Here is a 15958-nt window from a genome sequence, read left to right as displayed (position 1 = left end):
GTTATAATGGCATATTCTTTTCTACCTATATTCTTTATATATACAACCTAGAGGTCAAAAAATAGAAAAGCTTTTTTCATTCCTTGCTAAAATATGTTGTTGTGGTTTCTAATAATGTGCTATTGAGTCCCCTGATTCACCTTTTGGAGTGCTGGTGAGAAGAAGCGAAAGAGGCTGCCTAATGGAAGATAAGGAGTTAGGATCCCTGTGTGATAAAATGAGAAGAGCTCTTACAAATTCCTCAGGGCAGAAAGGAATCCTTTAATTTAGTACTATGTACAAATTATTTTAAAGATGTACATTCTAAAAAGGGGCTGGTAATAAGAAGACAGGCTCATTGCCACCCTCAGCTTCCAGGAGCGATTTCCTTCCATGGTCTATTCAGCTCTCTCCACCTGCTCTCAGATGCAACCCCCTTGCTCAGCCTCCTTGAATCTTTGTCCTAGGCACACTTTCTTCTGTCTTTGAAACCACTCTTCAGTTCTATTTTGCAGTATATATCTCAAAAACTTTCATTTCTACCATCAGCAGGAGGCACTGCTGGGAACGCAGGGTCCACAATCCAGATTCAGACCCAAAGCCATCCCCAGCAGAGCATGCAAAAGCAATTAAATTCTAGAAAGGATCTGTTCAGTGGAAAGCATACTCAGCAAAGGCTGAATTATCAAGGAATTTAGCACATAAAATTCCAATTGTTAAGATATCAGACACTTACATTACCAAGGGGAGTTGATTTGCATCATTAAGTTGTTCTTCTCTTGGCTCCTTTTGCAAACCTGCCCTGAGGGCCATATCAAAAATGCAAACCATAGGAGCTCAATCTAGTAATGACAACTCCTATGGCATTTTAATTCAATAGCACAGGTAACTGTTGAAATATCCCATATTTTTATCCAATTTCTATCTCTCAATAAGATCAGCAAAGAAAATCAGCTATGTCTCTCAGAGGCCAGATTTTTAAAGCTGGTAGTTTGAATACAGTCTTGTATCACTTCAAAAATGTTCATCTTCACCACCAAGTATTTATATTATTACTCCAGAGATTTGAAAAGAATGTCACATACAACCTAATTTCTAATGTTTAAAAAAACACTTTAATACAAGTAATTACAAAAGCATGCTCAAAGTAAGCATATGCTCATTTCTCTGTCTAAAATACTAATCAAATATGTTGCAGTAGGAACTAGCTATGTTAAAAAAATCAAATATGCATTTTGTATATATACCTTCGCCATTTTTGTCAGCACAAAAAGTGGGGATTTCTTTTGGTTTCTTTCTTCACATGTTTTTAGTACTTTAAAAGAAATACTTGTTCTCCGTATTTCTTGATTTCAGAACAGACAAACTGAGAAGTAAAGCTCCACAGGTGATACTATGAAGTTAAAATTCACACATGGATGAATTGAGATTTCATCTTTTTTTGTCTCTTTTTTGCTTGTACCGTAGACTCCAAGAGTGTTGAAGTGATGAATGGCAAGCAGGAATGTTAAAACCTTAATTAACCTATTTCTATGGAGGAAAAAAATAATTTCTATCTTTTGGGATGATGTGCTGCTGTTTTGTGGCTGATTTTAATAATTTTGATTAAAACTGTAGACCATATGGAAGAGGCAATGTACTCATTGCACTATCATTACCACCACTGCAGTGACAGAAATGCTGAAGTTCTTTGATGCCAAGCACATCTTGAACATCATTACAACTCTTTGTGGTATGTGCCGTCCCTGGGTGCCAAACTTGGGGATGTTGCCAATGGTTTGCTAATTCTGAGGCCGCATGATGGAAGGGCACTCCACAATGGTCACGCCTGAAGCTGCAGCACGAGTCTGCTTGCAGCTATGGGAAGATGAGCTACTCTGAAGGACCAGGACTTTAAAAATATATAAATAAAAAAAAAGCTATGAAATACTTCATTCTGAGTCATCTTCTGTGCAACATGCTTTCTGAACCTTGATTATCACCTACACGAATCTTCCACTGGAAAACCCTAAAGAAAGATAAAAGTGAAATAACTACCAAGCTTGCAGTCAAAACAATTGGAAAGTGGTTTTTTTGGGGGGATACAAAAATTCATGCCAAAAGACAATAAACGCTTTTTAAACCTTGCATGTTTGGGCAACTCCAGTCTGCACAGTTTTATGCTTTGATTGTTTTTTGCAGAGTTTGATACTGTCTTTATCTTCCATAGTAATCATAAGAAAATAATGTCAAATCCACATATTCTCAAATATTCCAACTTCTACAATATTTGGACGTCCTGTGGTTTGTTGACAGGTGACCTAAAAGTACATTTTCCTACAGTATAAAATTCATAGCAAATTTAAATGATTTACACTATTATTCAAAACACTGCTTTCTTGTTGGGTGGGACTGAAAAACAATCAATAGCTAACATTCAATAACCATGAAACCAAGTTGAAAGAAAATGCATCAGCACTAATTTAAAAAAAAAAAAAAAACAAACCAAAACCAAAAACCTGGCTTAAGTTTGTTCTCTAGTGCTCCCTGCCTTTATGAATTAAAATTAATTCCATTTCTTAAGATCTTAAGTCTTACAACTACAAAGGAAAAGAGCATATTGTGATAAGGCTCAATTCTTTTCCATTAATTTCCTCCTTCACTTTTGGGAACCTTCTAAAGTGGCCTAGTCATGTTCATATCCTTTTGGAAACGCTTACCCATTTTTATCAGCTCTTCATGGAAACCTCTTCATTTATATCAAGCTCTTCATATAAGTCATAAGACAGAAGAGCACTGTGTCCCAAAAATAAAAAGTATTAGCATGGAACTGGAAGCTTGACCTTGAAAACGCATAAATAAAGGAACTATTTAAAGACAACACATAAACCAAAATTACGATCAACAAAAAGATCTAATGATGGTGAATCTGCCTCCTCACCATCACCACCTCCCCACCCCCCAAAAACTACTGTGAATTAAAAATCTTAAGATTGCAAAGATAAAAATCAAGCAATAAAGACTGTGACTCTTTCTAGTTCATCAGCCACTGTAACCTAGTTAGATAACCCTTTGCTCTTCAATAAGAGTTTAAGAAGATTTTGATTGCTTTATCATAAGACCAAGAAAAATAAAAAGATATTGGATAGACTGTAAAGCCAACTAGAGCTGCACAGTCAGTTTATCCAACATCTTTAAGCCATGGAATATTATCCTCTTACTCCTGTAGACATATTCCTTTTGTTTGAATACTGCAAACTTTTTTCCAAATGTTCCAAGATGCACAATAAAATTAGAGAAGTTGGCCCAACAGATCACAAATACATGCAAGTCAAGGAATGCAGGTTTGGACTGAGACGTGTATGTGGGACTCTGCCAGTTCCTCGTGTTCATTTGACACATAAAACAGTTGGTCAATGACATCATATTTTCCTATCTAACCTCCTCCCTGGTGCTGTGCAAACATTATGCCTTATATATATATATTACACAAACAGACACAGAAACTGCTAACCTTCTTATCAATGATTTAGAGCTATGACCTAAAAATTTTAATAAAACTCAAAAGATAATCACATTTTTTGCAATTATACCAACCTTGAAACATAAAATTCATTCTACAACACAGATTATTAACATGGCCCAAGAACCTTCTTCTTGATTCCCACACAAGAAAATTGACAGCTTAAATTCTGGCAAATGGTGTTAAAGGATACAATTTAATTGAAAATTATATTCAGGCACTATTATTGCTAAAGCAAACTTGTCCTCAAGCAAAATGCAACTCTTCAAAAGTAACATGTGATTGTGCAATGGGAATTAAAATCAGGTAAGTCATAGCCTCTTTTCTTGAAATAAAATGGGTCCAATAATAACCATATTTACTGGAAATAAAGCCATCTCCTCATTGCAAAAGGAGGACAAGATAATTTACTTAAGAAACAAAGGATACAAGCGAGGAGGTTTTTTTAAATTAAGAAAAAAGAAAAGCACTAAGTGCCAGGGGGAAAAAAAATCAAGAAACAGAAGTATGATGTAGTGAACCACATCCAAGAAAGAAGAGTAATGAAAGAAAAACATTTTAAAAAACAATAGCTCGTGATTCAAGAAATGGTTTTTTTCTCTCCTTTAACTTGCCTGTCCATAAATTTAGGCTGCCCAAAGATCTCCTGCCCTGATAAAACTTGGATTCTAGAATAAGAATTCTGCCATAGCAAGAGCTGAGTGAGCTTAAATACATTATACACTACAGAGAAATGACAGATGAAATTAGGTTAAAGAACTGGAAGGAAGCTTTTTAAAGATACTATAACACTGCATTTATTTACGATGAAAATTCTTGAAAAATAATTCCTTCACTCCTTACTGCAGCTGCAGAGTCACAATATTTAACTACACTCTGGTTTCTTTTTGATATTTCCTTTTGTAATATTTCAAAGTCTCCCCCTTTACATGCAAAATACCTGTTCAGATCAGTGTATCATGACACAATCCAAAGAGTTTTCCTATCTGGAAAACACATGAATTTGGTTTTCCACCATGCATAAAGACGTTCCATGAAGACCACAGTATGTATTTAGGCTATTCTACATCTCCATAATAAAATAAAATCAGGTTTTCTTTGCTACCAAAATGATTTAAAGCTGCAATAAAATAAAAAACATAACCTCCAGCCACCCCTTTGCCTAATCAAAATGATCAGCTGTTTTGCTTTGAAGCCACTTACATTGTAACCACTATGCTGCAAACTTAGCTAGCTGGGCCCTTGCAGACACGTGAAGTTACAGTTCTGCAATTAATTGCACAAATAATAACAAACATCTCAAGTATAATCTCTTCTCTGAATGGTTTCCATCATGTAGAAGGAGTTCAGCACTCAGGCTCAAGTACACTATTCAAAGTTAGCAGACAATAATGCAAGGAGAGAGGAGAGAGCTGATTTAAAAATAAAAAGGGAATCACTTTTGCATTATTCCCATATTTACTATTTGTACATAAAAGTACATCTCACTTTTATTGAATGATTTGTCAGTTTCCTCCTTCTTTTAAATATAAGGGTACATCCCTCTGTCTCAATGACTAACTTTTCTATCATGACTCATCTAGACAGAGCTAAAGCCCTCGAGTTGTTGGCTCTGTTGGTGTGTGACTAAGTTCATGGCCCCATTCCTACACTGCAAGCCACAAACACCTTTTCATTACTATTTGATCAGTAACTTGAGAATCACAGATGGGAACCACTATAGAAATATGAGCAATTATTATGGAGACCAACAAAATTAGAATGGACATCTTCAGGAGGTGTCAGCTTTCTTTAGCTTCTCTCTTTTTACCAAAACACCTTTCCACAGCAATTTCAGTAAGACGCCTTTACTGAAAGCTCAAGCTTACCTGGAAAATCCAGGTATCGCAAACGTTTTTCTGCTTTGTTTTGTTTTCCTATTGACCTCACTGGAAAAGCAGTGGAGAATTTGTGTCAGTTCTGTGACCCTGCAGGACTGAAAGGTAATGTGCTTTCACAGAAGTAGAAGGGGACACTGGTGTCTGAAACATGAACAGGGCAAGTTCTGACTGTCCTATGACTTACTGCCTTTTAGGGGTCACTTTGACAACGATGAACAGTGAACAATTGCTCCCTGCCAGGGAGACTCTTCAGAACATTCCCTTCAAGGACTGTGTGCTAGCAGAGGTCAAGTAAAGAGAATTATGGAGGACTGTTTTCGTGGCTCTGGTACTACTCATACCAGGACCTCTGTACACAACCATTAACTAAAGCCAACAGCGTTTCGAGATAACAACGCAAGAGCCGCGGTACTCGGAGCAGCCCAGAGCACGGAGCAGCAGCTGGCAAGCAGCAATAGTGGCTCCATCCAGATCCACCTTCTCCAAGGTCACCTCGCTCAGCGCTCCTCGCAGGCCCGTGTCAGATGACGGCAAGCGCGGCGGCACGGTCCGCGCTCCGCCGCTCTCCGCCCACATTTCCCGGGGGTGGCCGGAGCGGGGGCCGCGCTCGGCGGCTCCGCTCGGGTGGGCGCTGGCGGGCACGGCGCCCCGCGGGGACGCGCGCAGCGGCGCGGGGGCGGGATCGCGCCTCGCTCCCCCCAGAGCCGCGGCCTCAGCCCGGCCCCGCCGCCCGCCTCCCTCCCTGCCCCGCTGTCAGAGCCGCCCGCCCGCCCGCGTGGCAGCGGGGCACGGCGGGGCGTGCGGCGTCTCCCTGCGGTGCCTGCTCTGGTATTGGGGGGACAGCTGCGTCCCACGCGGGGTCCTTCCGTCCGTCCTTCCGTCCATCCATCCATCCATCCATCCATCCATCCATCCATCCATCCCTCCCTGAGTGGGCGGCGGCTGGTGTGTGTGTGTGACTGACAGTGAGGCGCGCTCAGCGCGGGGGCAGCCGCTCGCACGCAGCCCGCAGGGGCCACGCCAGCGCGCCCCGGCTGCGGCAGCCGCTTCTCCGTCCCCCGGAGCCCTCCCCGGTGGGGACAACCTCAGCGGCCTCGCTGCTCGTCCTCCTCCTCCCTCCTGGCGGGTAGGTTACATTACCTGGTCTCTAGCTCGGACTGGATCTAATCCCGCGGCCGCCGCCGGCTCGTCTCCCGGCCGCGGGGGTGAGTGGGGGAATTAATTTATTTATTTTCCATGAGGTGTCCTCTGCGGCGGAGTAGCGGCGGGAGAGCCCGGGCCGGGCAGGGAGGGAGGCCCGGGTGCTGCTGTCCCGGGGGTGCTGCCGGGGAGCGGCCGAGGCGTTCGGCACCGGCGCGGGGGGGCGGGGGCTGCGGCGGAGACGCCTCCCGGGCTGCCCAACCCGGCTCCGCGGGGCTGGCGGGGGCGCGGCGCCCGGCCCGGGGAGAAGGGGATGGAGACGGCGCCAGCGCGGGAGGTGGGACAGCACGGGATGGACCGGGCCGGGGCGGGAGGGCAGCGCCGGGCCCTGTGTCCCTGGGGCAGCTGTGAGCGCTCCCCGCCCGCCCCGCCGCACCCGGAGCCCCTCGCACGGAGCTGCGGCCGGGGGACGGGAGGGCACCTCGCTTCTGGCAGCGAGAAACGTGTCCATCTCCCCCGTCCCACCCCGATCGCCTCCTCTTCAGCACTGAGGCTGCCAAGTATTTCTCAGTAAAGTCGGTTTGCGCTCTCTGGTCCACCGAAAGTCTAAAACACGCTGTATCAGTTTCCTCGTGCTACGGGGAAAATAAAAAGTAAATTAACCGAATTCATTTTGTGCTCAACGCAGGACCTTCGCCTTCTGAAACGGGAACTGAAATTTGGCTCGTCAGCATCGAGTTGCTGATGAAAATCTTGGTCACCTCAGCATTTGCCGTCTTCTTGTCTCCTTAAGAAAAAAAAAAGTTATGAGAAGTGTTTTGTATGTGTGATAAGCATATTTATGAAAGTAACCGCTAAATTATCCAGAAATCCTGTCCTTAAGGCTAAAAACCTGTAAGGAAATAAACATAATCATATAATTGCATAATTAAAACCTTTACCCTAATGCCTATTCTCGTCTAAAGGTTGCGTATTAAGTGCAGTACTTAAGTACTGTGAGGAGAATAATTATAGTTGTTGACATTGTGTTGTGAAATGCACAAATAAAAAGTTAATATCTTATTAAAAAAAAAAACCAAACACTTGATTTCAAGCATTTTGTGCAGTTAGTTGGAGCTTTATGATCAGGATCATTACAGACATGTTAGGAACTGAGACTGCCTGTGCATGGACAGGCAGTTCATGGGCTGTAGTTGGGAGTAATGTAGTTTCCTGAGCTGCTAGTAAAGGAAGGAAAGACTTTAACTTGTGCAGTTTATTTTTGTCTGTTTATTTTCCATTAATAACATTTGAATCTTTTAGCTAGAGTCAACCACAATTACTAAAAAGTTTTGAAAAATAATCTGGAAAAGAGCATATCATCCTTCAAAAAACCAGCATAATGAATGGTAATTACATGAAAGAATCCATCCACAGACAACTGCTGTCTGAATCGCAAATCAATAAAAATCAGGTTTTTTTGTCTCCTTGTCTTATTAATTGATTTGCTTTTATGTGAGAAGTGTTCAGAACTTTTCTATGTTTTAAACTGTAACCATTAAATCAGAAGACACAGACCTGGAAATCTCAGTAATGTAACTTTTAAGCATTCCTTCATTCTTTAGGATGTTATTGTTATTATTTATGTATCGTCCATTTCCAGGCCAAGTTTTTCAGATTCAGGAGGGAATACTTTGTCACATGTCTGTAAAGCAGCCAGCTCTCTGCAGTTTCTGGGCAGCTTCTGGCACTGTATTCATAAGGAACAGTAAGTAGTTCACTGGTAGAGAGGGCAAACACTGTTCTTCCTGAAACAAACTGAGCAGCGTGGAGTCAATTTGTGACATTACATAGGCTAAGTAGTACTTGATTTATGCATCTGAGTCCAGGGGCATTTTTAGGAGCAAACACGGTGACTGCCAGGGCAGCAAGTAGAAGTCACAGTTGCGTTATTTAGGTAGCAACACCAGCCATCTCTTGTGCAAGTGTGTCAAAGGAGCCTGTTCCCAGCCAGCTCACAGTCACTCTGTCTGTCCTGGCAGCAGGATGCACTACAGCCTTTGGAACACCAAGGACCCACGAGGGGCCCAGTAAGCCTGTTGGAGGGAGAACAGACACTAAGCCAGGACTCTTGGGCGTGCAAGCAAAGAAAGCTTGGGTACTGATGGCTATGGTCATACTCTTCCAGGCAGGTCCACAACTACAGGGTAAAAAATGTTGAAATTAGGATGAAATTGGATGTAAAATCTTTTGTTAAAAAAGCTTCCAGTGATGAAATCAAAGTTGTATTCTTGGTATTACAGCAGTCTAAAGCTGTCCTCCATATTCAAACACTTTTTATGCCCTGAAGAAAATTGTAGGCCATATGGGACCTCAGACATTCCTGTAAAATGCAAAGCATGTCTACAATGCCCTTTACAGAGAAACAGTAAAGCTTGCATGATGTTTTATATAATTTCAGGAAAGTAATTTTCAAAGAGAGCTGAAAAATAAATATAGGAAGATAGAAATGATACCTGGTTTTTATTGCATACTTCTATTTCCTCCAATGATATGTCCAACTAAAATAAATATATATTTATATAGATATAAATATTTATTTTTCATTTATAAATTTATGCTAAATATTAAACAAAATAAATTTACACAGTGTAAAATTTATAATATTACACTTATATGTCGTATGTCATACAGACAGTATTTGCTGTAGTACATAGTACGTGTTGCATGCTGTATGTAACAAAGTGCTACAAAAGTGCAAGCTGATGTATTCTGTGCTTGTAAATAAATTTGTATTTATATTATACTGCATATATTAACATCTATAGAGATATAGCAGATTGTATTACCATATGTTAACCATTACAGCCATAAACATCTTCTGTATATACCTATGTGCCTCATGCAGATTCTTTCAATACCTCTTTTCAGACCACTCTCTGTAGGAAAGGTGATCTTAATTGACTCAGTGTTGCTGTGTGCTTCATTGCATTTGATGTTTTCTAGTGCAAGGCAGAGTCAGAACATAAGCTAGCTGCAGGTGTAACAGTGTGGGGTTCTGGCCTACAGTTGGCACAAGCTCAGATGCAGCATGCTTTGTGCCTCCAGCCTGCTTAAAGGCACAAAAATTACCATGAACCTTCAGGCTAGAAGTTGATGAATTAATTAATTTTTTACTTGGACTTTGATTGCAATGATATCATGTTTTTAAGTGAATACACTCCTCTGTGAGTGTGTGTAGAGTGAAGGCACTGAAGTGGTTTGGTTCTCAGTTGTAGATTGAAAAACCCTGTTGGCATTCTGCATCTTTCCAGTCTTGATGCACCTTTGCTGTAGGAAGTCTATTATTCAAACTAAAAATGTTTAATGAGTGATAGCTATTAATAATTTCTGAGTGAATTTTAAGAAGCTACTAAAGGTTCAGATCTCTGTGTGCATGTGTGTGTGTGTATGGGAGTGTGGCATTCTGTACTTTTCAGTGAACTAATTGCTAAGAAGAAATTAAATCAACTGTTAAGAAGAAGTTAAATCAACTAATAAATGTATGACAAGAGTCACCTCTCTGGTTGTTAATTTTGTGTTCAGTTGATAGATAGATTTTTTTGAGGTTGCATGTTAAACACTGTCCTGTTTTTGTTGTAACAGATTGAGGTTTTTTAGTGATATTAACATAAGAGACTTTTAAATGCTATTTTTTCACTAGAGAAAAAGAAAATGCTACAAATGTTGAATACTTGATGGTACTTTTTGTAAGTTTCTCCACTAACTGTTTGGGTAAGTCCCCTTTGGAATAATCCCTTTTCCCCACATGCCACTTGTCAAACAGTTTTAGCTGAATCCAGAATTTTTACAGGTCTCTTCTAAGCTTAGAACTTCTCTGCTACATTACAAGTTATGTCTTCTTGTCCCCCAGTCTGAATCTAAAGGGTGCATGTTTACGATCATGTGTTGTTCTGGCCTACGTCAGATTGCATTCTGATTATGTTCTATTTTTTCTGCACTGATTTTGGTTCCATAAATACACATCTCAAACTTCTCTCATGTCCATAAGCAGGCTGGTGTGGTGTGTATTCTTGTCATCTCCAAGTGATACATAGGATAATAACACGAGTATTATATTGGCAAATAATCTAGGCCACCTTCTGTAAGCTTTATATCAACTGCTAGTAGTTGTCAGCCTGTGTCTCACTCCACCTTCATTCATACACACAACATAACATTTATGTCACTAGCAAAATACTTAATCCTAGTCCTGTTAGTGAAAGAGATACATGTACTTCAAGTTTTGTGATAAAATTCATATAAATATAACTAGAACATAGAATTCTATGATAGTACGTAGCCAGAGCATGTCTTTCCATTGAGGTTAGTTTTCTCTGTAACCATCAACCATGGCCCAACCAAATTGTTTTCTTTTGCAGCTCACGGTGACACAGAACACAGCACATAGTAACTACAGGAACAGACTCGACTGTGAAAGATCTCTATCAGGCATCACAGAGAATTTGAGGCAGCTGGCAGTTATCAGCTGAAGCAGTTAGTCACTAGAACTGCACAAGATAAATAGATAATTGAAAAGCCATCTGGAAACCTGGGAGAGATAATAAGCCTCTCTTCTAGAAGTGAGGTAACAACTCAGGTAGGTCACAGATGAACTCAACTCCCAGATCAGTGCTTTGCCTAATAACACTGAAAATGCAGCAGCAGTTCATGCCTGTCAGTTCTGAAGTAGTATTGAAGTTGTTGTTGGAACGGCAGTTTGGCATATTCAGTTATACAAATCATTATTGCAATAGAGTGAAAAAGGATTGTAGTTCTGTAAGACAGGTGACCAAAATCCCGGGAGCAACATGGCCCTTTGTTAAATTACAGTTGCCAAAATAGAAAACTAGTTGCACACACTTTTTACCCTCTATGCTACTTTGTTTATACTGCTGTGCAAGTGGTAGTATTCCTGCCATGCTGACCACGGTTGTCTGTGGGGCAAGATACTTCTCTTTTTTGTGAAATTTATATTTATATTAAGATAATGGAACTATCTTTGTTTTATTTACCATGAGCACAAAGAATGGAGGGGAAGGGCTGATGTCTATGAGGGAAAGAATGTGTTGATCTTAGTAGCTGCATTTTAAAAGAGTCCTAAAGAGTCTTTCTGTTCAAGTCACTCTTATGATTCTCAAATTTCTGACCTACAGAAAGTGTGAAATCTTGCATGAACATACAAAGAAACCGATACCATTTGGTAACTCCTCTTGCTAGGTTCTGATCTCTTATAGAACTATATTGATTGTAGGGAAAGAACATGAGATATTTTTGTGAGAGTGGGCACAGAAAATAAGTTTTTGGCCTTTTCAAAAAAGAAAGTGGCATCTTTCCATCATAGAAGTGCTTGAATTGATCCACTGACATCTGTCTATTTTGTTAAACCACTCAGATGGATCACAGGAAATAACTGCTGCCAGTGTAATATTAATTCTTGTGGAGGTGAACAAAACAAAACAAAACAAAACAAAAAAAACCCCCACAAACAACCAACAAAACCAAAAAAACCAAACAAAAAAGAAAAAGGGGAAGACTTTTGCTGCTCAATTTACTTTGAAAGATGCTTTTAAAAATCTGTCTCTAAAAATTCTATCTAAAAAATTCTGTGCATTTACACTGAAAGAGCATAGAGCAAAACACATGCTTTTGTGTTTTGTGTCATCAAACCTTTTTACTGTATTATTTGCTACAATTACAGTGGTAGTTACAGTATCAGTTGTTACACTACAGTAGCTAGGAAAGCAATATATGAAATTCTCAAAATCCTTTAACAAAACATTTGCATGTGTCCATGTTGCTGGCTGCAGAAATAATGTAATTCATTTGAACAGTCTCTGTAAATCTTAAAAAGTAACTTCTGTTTTTATTTTTAGGTATTGTTCTAATATCTGTTTTACTATGGTACTGGACATTAATTAGTTTTGCACATATGTCAATTCTGCTTCTATGTATTGTCTGTTGAGGATGTTTTCCTTTCCTATCTCATTTTATGACTGCTAAAACAAAAAAATGGCAAAGCTTTAAAGCTTACAAATGCATGAAAAATTTTAAATTACCATTTTCTGTTTTGAGGCTTGATTCATCTTTCCATTATAATCCTAGTGATAGACTTTGGTCAGTCTAGAGCCCTTTTTTATATCAGTTTCTCAGTTTAGATACAAGTGTACAATTGTAAATTATAACTGTGTTGTAACACATGCCTAACTTCATTAGATTACAAAACTTCTTAGGTAGCAGGAGAATTTTCATTCTGACTCATTTATTTTTATTTCCTTTTAAAAGAAGATGAAGTGCCAAAAAATTGCTTTTTAGATAAAATTCCAAAATCTGCCTAAGTATTTATTATACAAGAATGCAATATAGCAATAATTATAATCTAAAAAGATGTTGGCAACACGCTTTTGTAAACACTGCAAATAATACTTAGAATAATATGCAGAGTCAGAAGTAAGAAAGCATCACTCAGAGGGAATCATCCTTGTAATTAGGAAGAAGCAGATCTATTTTACTTTCTTCTCTCTCTTATGAATCCTTTGAGTATTTCAATCTTTTTCTGTGCTGTGATCCAGATTCAACAAGTGCAGAATAAATAGTTCAGCTCAAGCTCACACTATATAACTGAAATTTAGGCTCTACTGTAGGAGGTCTGAACAGACGAACTATTTGTGGTCAAGTTCACTAATTGTGCATGAAGGGAGAGATCCTTCATTATCTGGTTCTGCTCAAATATCAAGTCAGCACTCTAAATCTCGGGGGATGAAGGTGTCTATTTTATATAGGCACATGACCTAGATTAACTCTTCAGACAAACATCATGCCTGAGTGTTTCCAAAGCTCTTTGCTCTACCATCAGGAAAAAGGAAAAGGATCCCTCCTAAAGGGTTCTGAATTTCATCATGAAGGCACTTAAACCCCTGCTTGCTTGAGAGCTGGCTGCCTAAGGAACTACGTGTGGACCCTCCTGCAGCTATAATACTCTGAATAAAGCCCTTGAGCGTAGATAGGTTTGCAGAAATGTTAAGCATCATTGAGCATACTCTGATGGGATCATAGTCTGCACTCAAGGTAACATGACAGTCCAACTCCTGAGGAGGTTCACAGAACATAATGTGTGGGATTTCAGCACCTCAGGACTGAGGTGCCGAGTCACCGAGACCACCCTTGGGGGGCTGGGGAGTCTTGGAATGTTGCTAGAAGTGTCTGGTGGCTGGACTTTGATCCTACACAGGAGACGACACCTGTATGAGGATAGGAGGGTTTCACCGGGGTGAATGGTGAAGGGATTAGCTAATTAGAGGGTGAGACACAGGGTTTAGGATTTCTGTACAGGGGGGTTTAGAGAAGTAAGATGGAAGAATTGGGGCGTGTCCTGTCCTTCTTCTTCTTCTTCTTCTCCTCCATCTTCTATAGTGATGGTAGCACTTTGGGATTGGTCATTACTAAAAGTGCACCGAGCAATAAGGGTGAAAGGTATTGGGGAAAAATGATAAATATTGTATACGCAACTTTGGGTATAAAGATAGGTAACCGCCCCAGAGAGAAAGAGTGTGCTCGTGGCTGGCTGCTGAGCAGACCTCTGTCGGGCCGAGAGAAAATCTTTTAGATAAACAATTAATAAACACCGAGACCGAGAAAAGAACTGAAGCCTCTTCTCGTCCTTTGAAACACGGGCTGCCCCAAGGCCACCCCGGGCCTTTCCAGGCCATCCAAACAGCCGAAAATTGGACAATAATGAATTTCTTGAATACCATGAGTACATTGAACTAATGTTCAGTACTTCACTTGTTATTCATTCTGATGAAAGCACTAGAATATATGGTCAAAATCATGCATGAAGAACTTTCACTTCATGGCATTATGTCTTATTATTTTAATCTTGGTTTACTTTGCGACTAACTTCTGGGATAATCACATTTTTACAGAGTGGGTCAAACTTTAGAAATAGAAGTATGGTTGGAATACTAGTGCTTGGTATGCTTCAAAACTGTAAAAATCATCAGTATATAATGTATTTACTTTCTTTGTTGATCAGGTCAAAAATGTGTGTCTACATTTTAGGGGACTTACCAAACAAGTTCTTCTCCTAACACACAATCGGCACCAGGAGACTTTTGAAGAAGAAAAACCACAATATTTATGTAGAAAGTCAACTTTCCATTCGGGGAAGGTCTCAGATTGCTAACAAACACTGTTTTCCCAACAAATGCCAATGGCAATGTGTTTGCAGGTATTCACATATGTCCTCTTACTTTTTGGTAACTTTCTTTTTCTTTAACAGTAAGACCTGATGTAACTTCTGCTGGTACCCCAGGATCGCACTGTTTTGTTTTGTTTATTCCACAAAATCAGTAATAATAGTTTCTTTTTTACAATGTACATTTTTTCGTCAGTCATTGTCTCATTGTCAGTAATGTGTTTGGATGCACAAGTCTGATACTGGATTGGTATTCAAATATCTACTTCTTATCAAATAGCTTGAATTGTGCAACAATTTATTGTGGTCTAGGGTGAGACTTAGGTGCAGATTGAGACATCTTAGGCATCGATATAGAAGGGCTCAGGTGTACATTATATGTGTAAACTCTTGTTCTAGACAAGAGTCAATGCAATCTGTGTACCCTTCTTGGTGCCTTGTCTGCTGATGAACTGTTTTGCAGATGTTTCAGAGGGAACTGAGTTATTCTCTAAGCTCTATCTGAACACAGACAAAAGTTATGGCATCATGTGAAATGTACTGTCAGTTTCTGTCTTGCAGTTCTCTACAGGATGAAATCCCCAGAAAGTGGAAAAATACTTTTAAAAATATATTTCTTTATATCACTACGTTCCTGACAAAAATAGTGAAAAGAACTTTCCTGGGTTTCTCCCAAAGACAAATCAGGATTCTGTAAAATTGTTGGATCTTCTCTTGCCATTTGCTGTGACTCGTGCACTTCATACAACAGTACCTGAAGCTATTGGCCAGGTAAAGCAATCTTGGGTATCTTCATGTGCTTGTGTTCTAAAAATGTGTATCAATGTACATCTTGGACCTCTCAGGCTTATTTAATACATTTAAGATATTAACAGGATTATTTGAGTTGGTAACCTGAAATAATCTGACACTGCATTTATTGATGCACAAGATTATTCAGAATTTTGTGTCCAAATGTCTTACTTACCTTACAGTTCCATGTGAATAAAATTATTTGCTTTAAACATAGATTTTGTTTCCTTTGTAGTGATTCTTTCTACTGTAGAGTCATTCATCCCCTATCCTAGGGATTTTTGCTTCTCATAACATCAACAACACAGGGTTTTTTAGACCATTGGGTTAATCTGAAGATCTCCAGCTAATATATTATGGAATAGGTTAGAATCTAACCACAAAATAAAATCAGGAAGCAATAGCAAAAGACACAGTCCAAGTAATGGTCAAACTAAGGTTACAGAGTGT

The 15958-nt window shown here is 39.7% G+C and overlaps 1 protein-coding gene and 1 long non-coding RNA gene across 2 annotated transcripts in view; one reads left to right on the top strand and one right to left on the bottom strand.

The window, feature by feature from the left end:
* The window catches only part of SLC16A7 (solute carrier family 16 member 7), an 80161-nt gene extending 73393 nt beyond the window's left edge, over positions 1-6768 (bottom strand). The window contains exon 1 of the mRNA XM_064701839.1: positions 6502-6768. The gene's annotated coding sequence lies outside the window, so the exon portion shown is untranslated. The remainder of the gene's footprint in view (positions 1-6501) is intronic.
* Positions 6035-15726, top strand: LOC135442249 (uncharacterized). Its single transcript, XR_010438645.1, has 2 exons — positions 6035-6566; positions 7190-15726. It is a non-coding gene; the product is annotated as an uncharacterized LOC135442249 (long non-coding RNA).
* Positions 15727-15958: the final 232 nt, after the last annotated feature.

Source organism: Zonotrichia leucophrys, chromosome 1A, assembly GCF_028769735.1.
Source record: "Zonotrichia leucophrys gambelii isolate GWCS_2022_RI chromosome 1A, RI_Zleu_2.0, whole genome shotgun sequence".
Classification (NCBI taxonomy): domain Eukaryota; kingdom Metazoa; phylum Chordata; class Aves; order Passeriformes; family Passerellidae; genus Zonotrichia; species Zonotrichia leucophrys.
This window is presented reverse-complemented; position numbering and strand designations above follow the sequence as displayed.